Source organism: Patagioenas fasciata, chromosome 21 (assembly GCF_037038585.1).
Source record: "Patagioenas fasciata isolate bPatFas1 chromosome 21, bPatFas1.hap1, whole genome shotgun sequence".
NCBI classification, from domain to species: domain Eukaryota; kingdom Metazoa; phylum Chordata; class Aves; order Columbiformes; family Columbidae; genus Patagioenas; species Patagioenas fasciata.
In genome coordinates this window covers 4,409,481-4,420,935 of record NC_092540.1, presented here as the reverse complement: position 1 = coordinate 4,420,935, position 11,455 = coordinate 4,409,481, and the positions used below count along the sequence as shown (strand labels likewise).

The window sequence follows — 11,455 nt, the reverse complement described above, 5'->3', positions numbered from 1 at the left end:
AGACTCCACAACCTCCCTGGGCAGCCTGGGCCAGGCTCTGCCACCCTCACCGGGAACAAGTTTCTTGTCACATTTAAGTGGAACCTCCTGTGTTCCAGTTTGCACCCATTGCCCCTTGTCCTGTCACTGGTTGTCACCCAGAAGAGCCTGGCTCCATCCTCCTGACACTGCCCCTTTCCATATTGATCCCCATGAATGAGTCCCCCCTCAGTCTCCTCTTCTCCAGCTCCAGAGCCCCAGCTCCCTCAGCCTTTCCTCACACAGGAGATGCTCCACTCCCTTCAGCATCTTTGTTGCCCTGAATTGCAGGTGGTGGATCCTTCTGGCGCATCACTGAGATCACAGACACATCGCATCTTCTGGATTTACCAGACATAAAATGGGTTTAACTGCGGCTTAATGAAGATGAGATTCTGAGTCACAACAGAGCGGATTGAGACAATCAATACCCTGCCACACCAAATACTCGTTTATTAAATTCCAGCAGGCCTGAAAAATTTCCCTTCAATTGAGGCACTGTAAAAGTTGGGTGCTACTCAAATATTTCAGCCTTCCCATCTCCCAACTCATTTCCCCCTTTAATAAAGCGGCGATAACAGTATTTACGCACTTTGACAAGCACTTGGCAACTTGTTGGTAGAGCCTCCGGTTGGTGCGACGTATCTTTATTGCGATAATCTTCTCAAATTCCAGCTCCGGAAAGCATTTGTGAGTTCTGGCTGCAGGTAAACACGGCTCTAGCTCCTCCCAAGGTGTTTTCATGCTTAGTTTAAAGCAGATCTTCACCTCACCTGCCTTCTGCTGGATGGGACTCACTGTGTGCTCAACCGCTCCATCATGTATGAGAACAGAGGAACCCTGAGCTCTTCTACGTAGTAGTTCTTTGCACAACTGTTGCTCCTTCCTCTCCACAAGGCCACTGCTTTCATTTAGTGCTTCCCGCTCATGACGCTTAAATTCTCTGGGACAAGTTGGTGCTTCTTTCCGAGCTGACAGCGAGGTCCTGGTCCCACATGGATCAAGAAGAATCATAGAATTCTGATGCTCTGATACCTTGAAGGACACGGGGGTCCTGCAGTGGCTCATCTGCTTTCACCCGTACTCCTGATTCACATCTGGAAGAGTAAAGTGAAACCAGTAAAAGATGTAAGACTGAACAGAGCGGGGAAAACAACACCACCACCCCCAAACAACATCAATGAAACACAAGTCACAATAAGTCACCATCCCCCTTTTTCTGCTACTGTTTGATTCTTCATGGACATATTTTTATGATAAGCAACCGTACTTTCGATATGAATTAATGTTATAATCCCTTCTTTTCTCTTTTCCTCCCCAGATAATGAAATTTGTAATTCTCACACAAGTAGGGGATATGTATACAACTTGTCTTCAACAAATCTACAGTATTTGACAACAAAAACGGTTAAAACTCATGCTTCAGTTTGATGCTATACTTCCTATTTTTAAAGCTGTTGCAAGCCATTTTTGTAACTTTTTTCCCTTGGTGGGTCCCGCTTGCAAGTTCACACACCTAATTTATTTAACACAATCTCATTTCTCATCAGGTTGCACCATCAAGTTCTGAAGAACATCGGCGCTCCGTCCTGATTTAATTCACTCGCAATGAGTTCCTCTAGATCCTTATTTAGAAATCTTTAGAAAACAAAAAATGGACACGTTTTTCTCCCTTTCAGAGGGATAAGCAGCCAGGGACATACATAAGAGAGACTGAGGCAGCAGCACATCAGGGACAGCGCTCACAAAGCTGCGAGCGAGCGCAGATTTGAGTTTCATGGTCCTGTGACTCAACCACCATCCAGCCGAGGATTTCAGGGCATGTTACACATTTTCCTACTCCACTTTCACATCTCCTGAGGATCCCACACCTCGATCTCAGAGGCACTTTGGTGATGACCCAGTGGGATCTTCTGTGGGATCAGCAGCTCTGAAAATTTAGACTTGGGTGCCTAAAGGTGGCAAGAAGGGCCTCATATTGTTTATACTATTGGTTTCAGCAGATCCAGTGCTGGGCTTATAAATGGAACTAATAATTTTGTGGAAGTAGGACTAGAAGGTTCAGAATATTGCAGGATTGAGCCATCATGGGAATCCGCAAACTAGATTAATTTATCAAAAGAGGGAAATAGAGAGTCAACTGCCGTCTCAGCTGCTCATGCCTGATTAGATCACGGCACAGATGCGCCCTGGTCTTATCTAAGTCTTGTGTACTCAGTCAAGTGGTATCTGCTAGAACTTTACAGGGGTTCTGCACCATCACATGTGGCAAATAAACCAAGGAGTCAGAGGGCAGGAGAGCATCTCAGTGCCACCCCGAGCACAGCTACACAGACACAATCCTCATCGCCTCTCCAGACCTTAACAATGGTGCACAGAGGGATTCCACGGATGCTCGGATTGGCCAGTGGAAGCTTTAAGCCTATTTAGTGCTTAATTACAGAAAATGCGAGTCCTGAACTTGACTGCAGACTCTGCTGACTCACGATGCAAACCTTTCGCTCTCTGTAAGCCCAGAAAATCAACCCGCACGCAGATCCCAAGGTGGAAAAGCATTAGAGAAATGCAAAGTAGAAACATACCTTGGTGGCGCTTAGGGCTTGAGAACAAAGGTGGGAATTCATGCTGGACACTCAGGGATTTTAGAAGGATATTTCCTGACAAGCCGATGGCCCCAGACCTCTTGTGCCAGAAGATGGACTCTGTATAATTGTGTCTAATGCACCTTTAAAGAGAAAAAGCCACTAGAACACACAAAAGCAGCGCTCGGCCGCACAGCCTGTTTATACTTGAGGTAGCCAGCGCAGGCGGCTGCACTTTAGGGCTTATCTTCGTTCTCTTTCTAAACAGGAAATGTATTTCTGTCTCAAGCATTTCAGGAGAAGCCACCAGGCTAAAACTTTCAGAACGCGAGCTGCCAAAAATGAGCATTTCAGCTCCCTCCTGAGACGCCATGGGTGGGTGGGTATCATCTTGAACCACAACGAGAGCAACTTCACGCAGCCCGGAGCGGCGGCTCCTCCAACACATGGGCCGGAAAACATCCAGGGATATAACAAGGCTACCAGGTCACGCAAAAACTGCCGTCCCCCCCAACTCACAGTGCGAGCAGTGGATTTTCTCTATGTAGGGCTGCAGGTAGGACATGGTATCAGTGCCCTGCTGGCTTGGCACAATTTTTAGCTCCCCCAGCTTTGCCCTAAGTTTCACAATATTACATCTCAAAGCACTTGGAGTCATGGATTCAGTGAGGTGGTGTGGTCGTTGTTTTTTTTTCTTTTTAAAAAGATCAATTTCCACGTCTTGCGGTTGTAGAGAAATGCCTGGAAACAAAATTAGCCATGAACTGCCAAAACCAGAAGGCAATTTTTAATTGGGAGTCTCAAGACTTACAGTCTCATGGTTTTTGAGGCTCTGCAAAACCTGTCTCATAGGGGAAGGGCTGGATTTGGTTAGAGGGGTTTTCCTGTTTGGTAGGGAGATGGGCTCACTGTGCAGCGCTTACTGGATTTGCAGCCAAGCAAACGCGCTCCCTCCTCCAAATCATTATTGATCCTGGAACAGCTCCCACCGTTCACCGCTTTGCACCAACATCCCCGTCCCTGCAGGCGATGCAGAAGGAAAGAAGCTGTCCGTGAAACTGTGTTGCTAAACCGGGTTTGAAATCCGGGCATATCTGCTATATTTACAGAGCGCAGGACAAACATTTTCACGTTCCCCCCGCTGTTCCCTGGGCCGCATTCTTAACCTCTGCCTCTTGCAGCCAACGTCTCTTCCACATGCTCCGTCGCCTTCTGAACCGTCTGCTGTGGTCGTGGGGGACATTGCGGGACCTGGCAGGGAAGGGACGTCCTTGCTACGAACACACAAGGAGAAAACAGCCAACTGCAACAGCATGAAATCCAAACAGCTTTGCCAGAGGGAAGTTCGCGAGGAACTGAACAACGGCTCTGCTGAATCCTCTTGCTCTGCGTTTATTTTTACTTTGCTGTGCAGGTAAGTGTGAGTTTTCTCGGTGTAAAAAGGAAGCACAGCTCGGTGTCGCAGCCACGGGCCCTCTGAATCTCCAGCTCCCGTGAACTTCAATCCTCAGTGCTGCGCAGCCCTGGCCTCTGTTCACAGCTCTTCAACCCTCCGTGCCGTGCAGGAAAACCTGTAAAGAGAAGGATCGCTTTGCACCAGCTTATTCTCCCACCTGCAGCGCATCTCTGGTACCACTCGCCTCTCCTCCCCGAATTCATCCCCGCTCAGTCCTACCAATGAGGCAGGAAAAATGTCCTGGGCAGAACCTCCAGCTGCCAGGCAGGGAAGGGCCCCACTGTCCTCTGACGTGGCTCAAGCTTTCCTCATCAGACTATTAGGTAATTACTCGCATCCTGCCCACTTCCTTCCCAATCTCACCCCAAGGGGGTAAATTGCATTCTTCTGCAGCCCAGAGTCGCGTTGCCATGGGGCAAAGCAGGTAACTCCTGCGCCAGTTGATGGTTTCCAGCTCACAGGAGAAGATCTGAGGGGTCTTCCTTGTGCAATAGCCTATTTTGATTCAAATCCAGTTAGAGAAAGCTGCTTATGGATCGAGCTCCTTCTCACCACGCATATTTGGTACATGGAACTTAAGCTGCTCTCTGCCTTGCCCCCGCTTAGTCCTGCTAAGCCGGAGGCAAAGCGGTGGATTTCTTTCTGGTTCGGGTGCCAAGGAAACTGTCTCCAAACCATTCCCTGCGCCACGTTTGCTCAGCCACTTGCAGATGATGCATCCAGAGCCCTCCAGTCCAATTCCCGCAGCTAGGAGCGCTGGCCAAGGACCCTGTGACAGGAGGGGGCGACAGATGAAACCCTGGTATGCGAGAGGCTGCTGACCTTCAAAGAGCCACTTACTAATCCAACCCCCTCTTGAGTAAGGACAACTAGATGAAAAGCTTTGTGCTTTTTTCCGGATGGGGACCGTCGCGTTTCTTTAATGATACTGTACTTGTTTGGCAAGGGAGATAAAACGTTCCAGTTCCTTGAATCCCAGCTCCTCCAGTCCGTGTCTTCTGATTCTGTGTAAGCAAGAATAGTTTGACAACTGACGGGCAGATATTTGCTTCAGGTAAACAACATGCGCTCTGTTTATAGCACACGGTGCAAATATTTCCCCGCGTGTTTATTCTGAAATATTTGTACTTTATGGAAGGAAGTGATTGCAGAAGAAAGACACCCAAGCTACGCTCCTTTCCAAAGCACTGGTTGGAAGCAGCTGTTCAATAAGCTGCGTCTTGAATCCTGCCTTAAGAGAACTGAAACACTAGAGATGGTGAAGAACGAGGCCATACACCTACAAAGAAACATTAAAGTCATCCTGTAGGACTGGGAGAACCTTGATTCTACTTCATTAATTAAAAAAGGGATCAGCCGAAGAAGAATAGGAGCGTTTTCCATCCAAATCTCACAATGACGGAGCCGGGCAAACAGGGCTATCTCATTCTCTTACCATCATCCCAGGTTTTTGCATCTTCACAGGTCTTGCCCTTCTCTCCTTTAGTGTCTCTAAAAGCTATTTTTCTTTTTGTGTCACACTTCTCTAGAATTTTTATTGCTACTTGCAGTGCCAGGAGTCAGGAAGAAGGTATTCTAGAACCAGCCAAAGCATCAGCTCCTTTGCTCCTACTCCCAAATAAAATGGAAAAAAAAAATAGTGTGTGCATTGATAATTTTGTGATTAATTCACCTCCGAATCAGCCTCGCTGTCTTAAATCCTAGGGATGACTTTGACCTGCATGTTAAAAATTGTTCCATGATGAACCCCAGCAGATATTCTTATTGACAATTGTGTGTCACCCTCAGGCCCAGCGGCTCAGGAGCCTCGCTAAGGGGTCGCTGGCATTCAGCAAATCACTTGGTTAACGAAGGCAGAATGGGAGGATTGCCTGGGGTCAAGACACACAAACAGCACTGGAGACTTTCCCCAGCGGTGGGGCCCAGACAGAGTCCCCCCCTTTTTCCATATGGTAGAGTGAGCACTCAGATTTGATGTAATGAGCACTGTCAGAATGAGATCAACTCCAGAGCACTATCGACTACAACCCCCTTATTCCTTTTTTATTAGGGAGCCAAGAAGGCTGTTCTGGAGTGGATCGAGCTGCCACTTGCCTTGATTGTTTTTTAATACAGGAATTTTTCTCTTGTAGAAGCCTAAACATAAGAGCTGGAAAAGATCAACCAGCCTTGCCACCAGAATAAATGAACCCAGTACTGCTCGTTACCTTCCCGACAGATCCAAAGTCACCAGCTGCTTGGTCACCTCTCAGCAAAACGCAGAAGGAACATCTTGAACATCCTTGTGCACAGGGCCAAGACGTACGCGGAGAGGCGCGCATGATGCGGGCGGCAGAGTCAGCCCTGCCAGGACAAGACGTTCTTTCTCCTTTTCCTGACTTTTATACAGCATTTCTCAACTTTTGCACCGCATGACCCTCGGTTACAAAGGAAGAGTGCAGCTTCTTTCTCACCAGCTGGAAGAAAAGGGTAAAGCTGCAGGCACCCAACATCGACTCTGTTCCTCTGTTACATGCAGGAGGACACAAGGAATTCGGTTCAAACGGCTTTCCCCCCCTTTATTTTTGATTATTGGTCATAGTAACTTCAGATATCACAGAACCCCAGAATGTGAGGGGTTGGAAGGGCCCTGGAAAGCTCATCCAGTGCAATCCCCCCATGGAGCAGGAACACCCAGCTGAGGTTCCACAGGAAGGTGTCCAGGCGGGTTTGAATGTGCTGTAACTAGCAGCAGGTTGAACCCAAGTTCAGTATCGAGGCTCATTGCACACCAGGACAAACTGTCTCCACCAACAAGTATTTAAGCCGCTGTGCATCCCCACAGAGCAGATACAACATGTGCCTCGAGACAGCATTTCCCACACATCCTCATTGTGTCAGAGAAAAGCCTGGAGATTCAAGTAATTAAGAAATGTTGCAATATCAGTGAGGAAGAGGAACTTCTTTTCTGAGGTATGGTACGCCAACAGCTGTTCTGTCAATGCTGCCAGATATAACCAAGCCTTAAATACAAACCTGGTCTTTGTTTTGGTGTCAGTAATGCCTTCCAGCATTTAAAGCCTTGGCAATTTCCATTTATTTTAATTAATATGGTGTCATAGTTCCTGTCCTCACCTGCGCCCAGCACAAATCTGGCCAGGGGAAGGAGGGTCCAGGGATTTAAAGCAGATTGAAGCCATATTCCTGAAAAGAAACAAATATCCAACAAGCTCACCTTAGATCTGGGCCCAGATAGCAATATTTAGCACTCATATAAACACTCTATTAACATTATATATGTTTGTATTCAACCGCCTCGGGAAAACGCAAAGCCCTTAGTGGCGCGAGGAGGAGACGCAAGAGTGAGAACAAGGGTTTGCACCCGTGTATATTTTCTTTTATCCTTGCTCAACAAAAGGAAGAAAAGGGGAAAAGGTTTAAAAGTCACTTTAGTGGTATCGTGGTGCAAAACCAGTTTAATGTGAATGAGACTGGAAGAACCTGAGTCCCTTCCAAACATGAGATCGCGTTTGCCTGTGTGAGAAGCATCACCTGTTAGTTTAAAACTAATGTACTGACCTGTTCTTGGGAACAGAAAGAACTGTTTCAAATGGGTCATAGTCAGGAATGAAGTGAAATTCAAAACAAACAAAAAAAGGGTAGTTTAGGGGAAAAAAAATGGTGGCTGTATATAATAAATAGGATTATGTTCCATCTATTCCTTCTCTTCATTCATTTATCAGGAAATGCAGCGGAAACATAGCACATGCTTCAGGAGAGACCACAAGAATTTCCTCTTGACAAGACATTCAGAAGATCATTTAGCTGAAAAAAGAGGTATTTAAAAAAAAAATAAATCAGTACTAACTTCATCTCACAAGAGGACAGAAATTCTCAGGCATAAACCACTTCAATTCACCAAAAAAGTCTGAAAACGCTTGTGATGAACAAAGCTAACAGGCCCCGCTGTTAAGGAAAGCCACTAATTGATAACGCCAACCAAAACCTCCTGCTTCGGTAGAAACGCTCAAGGAAAAAGAGATCGTGTGACAACAGGAAATTTATTGCTGCTGGAGCTGTTATCTTATCTACTCGAAACACAAACGTTATTCAATCGGAGAGACAAGAGATTATTCACATGAAACACCAGTCTCTTTTCAAGCTACAGGATTTGCAAGCGAATATAAAAGCAAACAGAATTACAGAATCCCAGAATGTCAGGGGTTGAAGGGCCCTGGAAAGCTCATCCAGTGCAATATCCCCATGGAGCAGGAATACCCAGATGAGGTTCCACAGGAAGGTGTCCAAGGCAGCCCTCAACCTTTACCGCTTCAACCAGACCCTCCTTGTCAGTGAGGATGAGGTCCAGCAGTGCACCTCTTCTAGTCGGCTCCTCCACCCTTTGCATCACAAAGTTCTCATCAATGCACTGGAGGAACCTCCTAGACTGTGGCTGCCGGCCGAGTCGTCCTTCCAGCAAACACCAGGGAAGTTAAAACCCCCCACCACAACCAGGGCCTGTGACTGTGAGGCTGCTCTCAGCTGTGTGTAGAGGCCTCGTCAACTTCCTCACCCTGATCTGATGGCCTAGAATAGACGCCCACAATAGTATCACCCCTGCCAGCCTGCCCCTTAACTTTCACCCATAGACTCTCAACTCGCTCCTCATCCATGCCTGGACAATACTCAATACATTGGAGTTGTTCTCTCACATAAAGAGCAACTCCACCACCACGCCTGGCTGGCCTGTCTTTCCTGAAAAGGACACAGCCATCCATGACCACATTCCAGCCATGTGTGCTGTCCCACCATGTCTCCGTAACGCTTGAATATAAACCAAAACTTGTCACTTTGAAGGGTAGGTGAATTATTATTGAGGAGACAGAGCGGGAGACAACTTTGTGCAAGATTGTTTTCATCTGTTGTCCATCAAAAAACATGCAGGAGACCAAACTGCAATCGCGCTCCAAGGCCAAGGGCTGAATTTGACCTGGAGACTCCAATTCAGCATTGACTTTGAAACGCATTCCTGACCACAGTGGGATAACAGCACTTGAACTTGATCCATATCTATGGAAAGAGGGGGAAAAAAAGCCCCAAACACACAAAACCATTTCCTGGTCGACATAAAGCTCTGAAGCTGGAGCCTGTGGTAGCCCAGGATGTGGTTATGAACCAAGAAGCAAGCGCTCCCAGATCGAATTCAGGTCTAACACGTCGTACGTTACAGGCATTTGGTGCTTTTCCATCAACACACCATGAACACGCACCTTCCAGAGCTCGGTTTCCGTTATTAGCAAGATCTTTCTAGACTCAATTTCTCATATTGTGTGGTACACAGACCCCAAATACCGGTGAAAGTAAAGAAAGTAAATACTATTCACTTTGTGGTTTGCTGCATCTAGACTATACCTAAAAAGATGTTTTTAAATACAGGGGATTTGGTGGGAAATCTCTCAATTTCCAGAGTTTTGCCAGGTTTCCTTCAACATGCAAGATGGGCAGGAATGGAACAGCAGCTCTTTAAATCAACTCCTTCCCATTTACTCTTTCAAGGCCATCGTGGAACCTTGAATTCCACCTTTTGACTCTATTTTCATCCTCTAACCAAACACTACCAAAAGAAACACAAACAGGATATTCCCGAGGCAAAATTCTCTCGGATTAAAACGCGACGGCTCATATTCTTCGCCAAGGGAATCTCATCCCCCTGGTTTGGCAGCACTCGCTGTATTTACAAAACCCCTTTGCGTGTCCACTTCTCAGATGCATATCCATTAAATAGGAAAACAAAATCAGTTGTTTCTGGTATTAACTCTCTGTAAATACTATTACAGAGCCAACGGGAACTTTTAACTTGTGCTGGCAGAGTATTTGCCCACGGGACTGAGCAGTCAGTAAACACATGGGGTTCAAAAGAGCAAAAGTGGGGAAAAAAGTAGCCAAATGCTGCGTTTACTAATAGGACAGTCAAAGATTAGTGGCAGTTGGGAAGAAAGTAGGGTTTTGGTTTTTTTTTTTTAAAGTAGGTCTTGAAAAAGAGTTCACAGATCCTAGTTGCACCAATTCTTCGAGTAAATAAGTGGTGTTAATTAATCCTAAAACTGAAGTTACCTGAAAGTAACGCTGCAGCTGCTGCAGATAAAGAATCCACGTCTTGCAGCAGCGTAAAACTGCGGATACCCCAGCAGCGAGGCAGCAATCGCCGTTAATTACCTGGTACATTTAAAAAGAAAAGGGAGTAATGTCATAATCTGCATTATTAAACCACCCTATTCCAGAAGCCTGGAGCATCACTGTCCAGCAGCAAACACACCTGTGTTACAATCATCTGATTGTAACCACACTATGGGATAAAATAAACTGAATCTGCAGTTTAGGGCTGTGGATAAGCATATGAGATTTTGTGTTGGGCAACAGAGATGGGATTTCAGAGAGAACCCAGAACAACCTCTGCAAACAAATACATTAACCATCCTATGCTGGAACCGGGGGCAACAGCAACTTGGTCTCCTGTCCAGTTGTACTGAGCCCAGTTGAGGCGCTGCTGAATGGGGACAAGCACAAGAGGTCCCAAAATTACTCGCTCAATAAAGTCAGGTGTGTGTTTGCCACACCGGGGCCCTTCGGATCCCAGAAGCAGCTTCATCCTAAACCCTGTTAGAAACAAACGTCTTCAGGTGAAGCACAACTGCAGGTTTTAAAACACAGACGTACACACAAGCACAACCCCAACGTAAGAACATTATTGTGGGATTTACGACGCTGACAGCCGCCCCCTGCTGGCCCAGCGGAGCGACAGGGACCAGGGGACAGCGAGGACCCAAAAAATGAGTAAACACTCATAAAACGGCTGTGCGGTCGCTGTTGTACAACATTAAAACTGAGATGATGCAGGAGGTTGGGCAAAATCTGCTATAATCGATTTCTTACAAGCACAAACTTGCAACACGTTGAGGAAACGACCTGTACCTGCGGCAACTCACCTGCATTCGAAATGACATTAGACAAGCTCAACAGGGGATTGCAAATATTCAAGACAAAGATACGTTGCATACCATATAATGTCATTCACGAGGGTTTAGCACGATCCTGATGAACGGGGTTGTTCTCCTTGATACGATACCCACAAAGAACAGGCTGCGTGTTTACTGGCATTGCTGGGACACGGTGAACCAGAATCGCTGAGGGGAAGCTCCTGGAGGGGAGCGGGATGTGGAAAAGGCTTTGTCCCTCCTCATCGTCAGTTTTTATAATTGATTCTGAACCTTAAAACCCCCAAAAAAACTCGGAAGGGCCTATGAAGCCAATGACTGTGATCTCTATAGGCAACATGACTTAATTCTTTAGTTTTCCCCCCCAACGCACAGGTAGTAACGGGAAGGTCACACTTGCCAAACTGTTCTGGCCAAAACCTGAT

At 46.5% G+C, this 11,455-nt stretch overlaps 1 long non-coding RNA gene across 1 annotated transcript; it reads left to right on the top strand.

The window, feature by feature from the left end:
* The first annotated feature begins 3,931 nt into the window (after positions 1-3,931).
* On the top strand, positions 3,932-10,172 carry LOC139829591 (uncharacterized). Its single transcript, XR_011742127.1, has 3 exons — positions 3,932-4,014; positions 6,189-7,008; positions 7,779-10,172. It is a non-coding gene; the product is annotated as an uncharacterized lncRNA (long non-coding RNA).
* Positions 10,173-11,455: the final 1,283 nt, after the last annotated feature.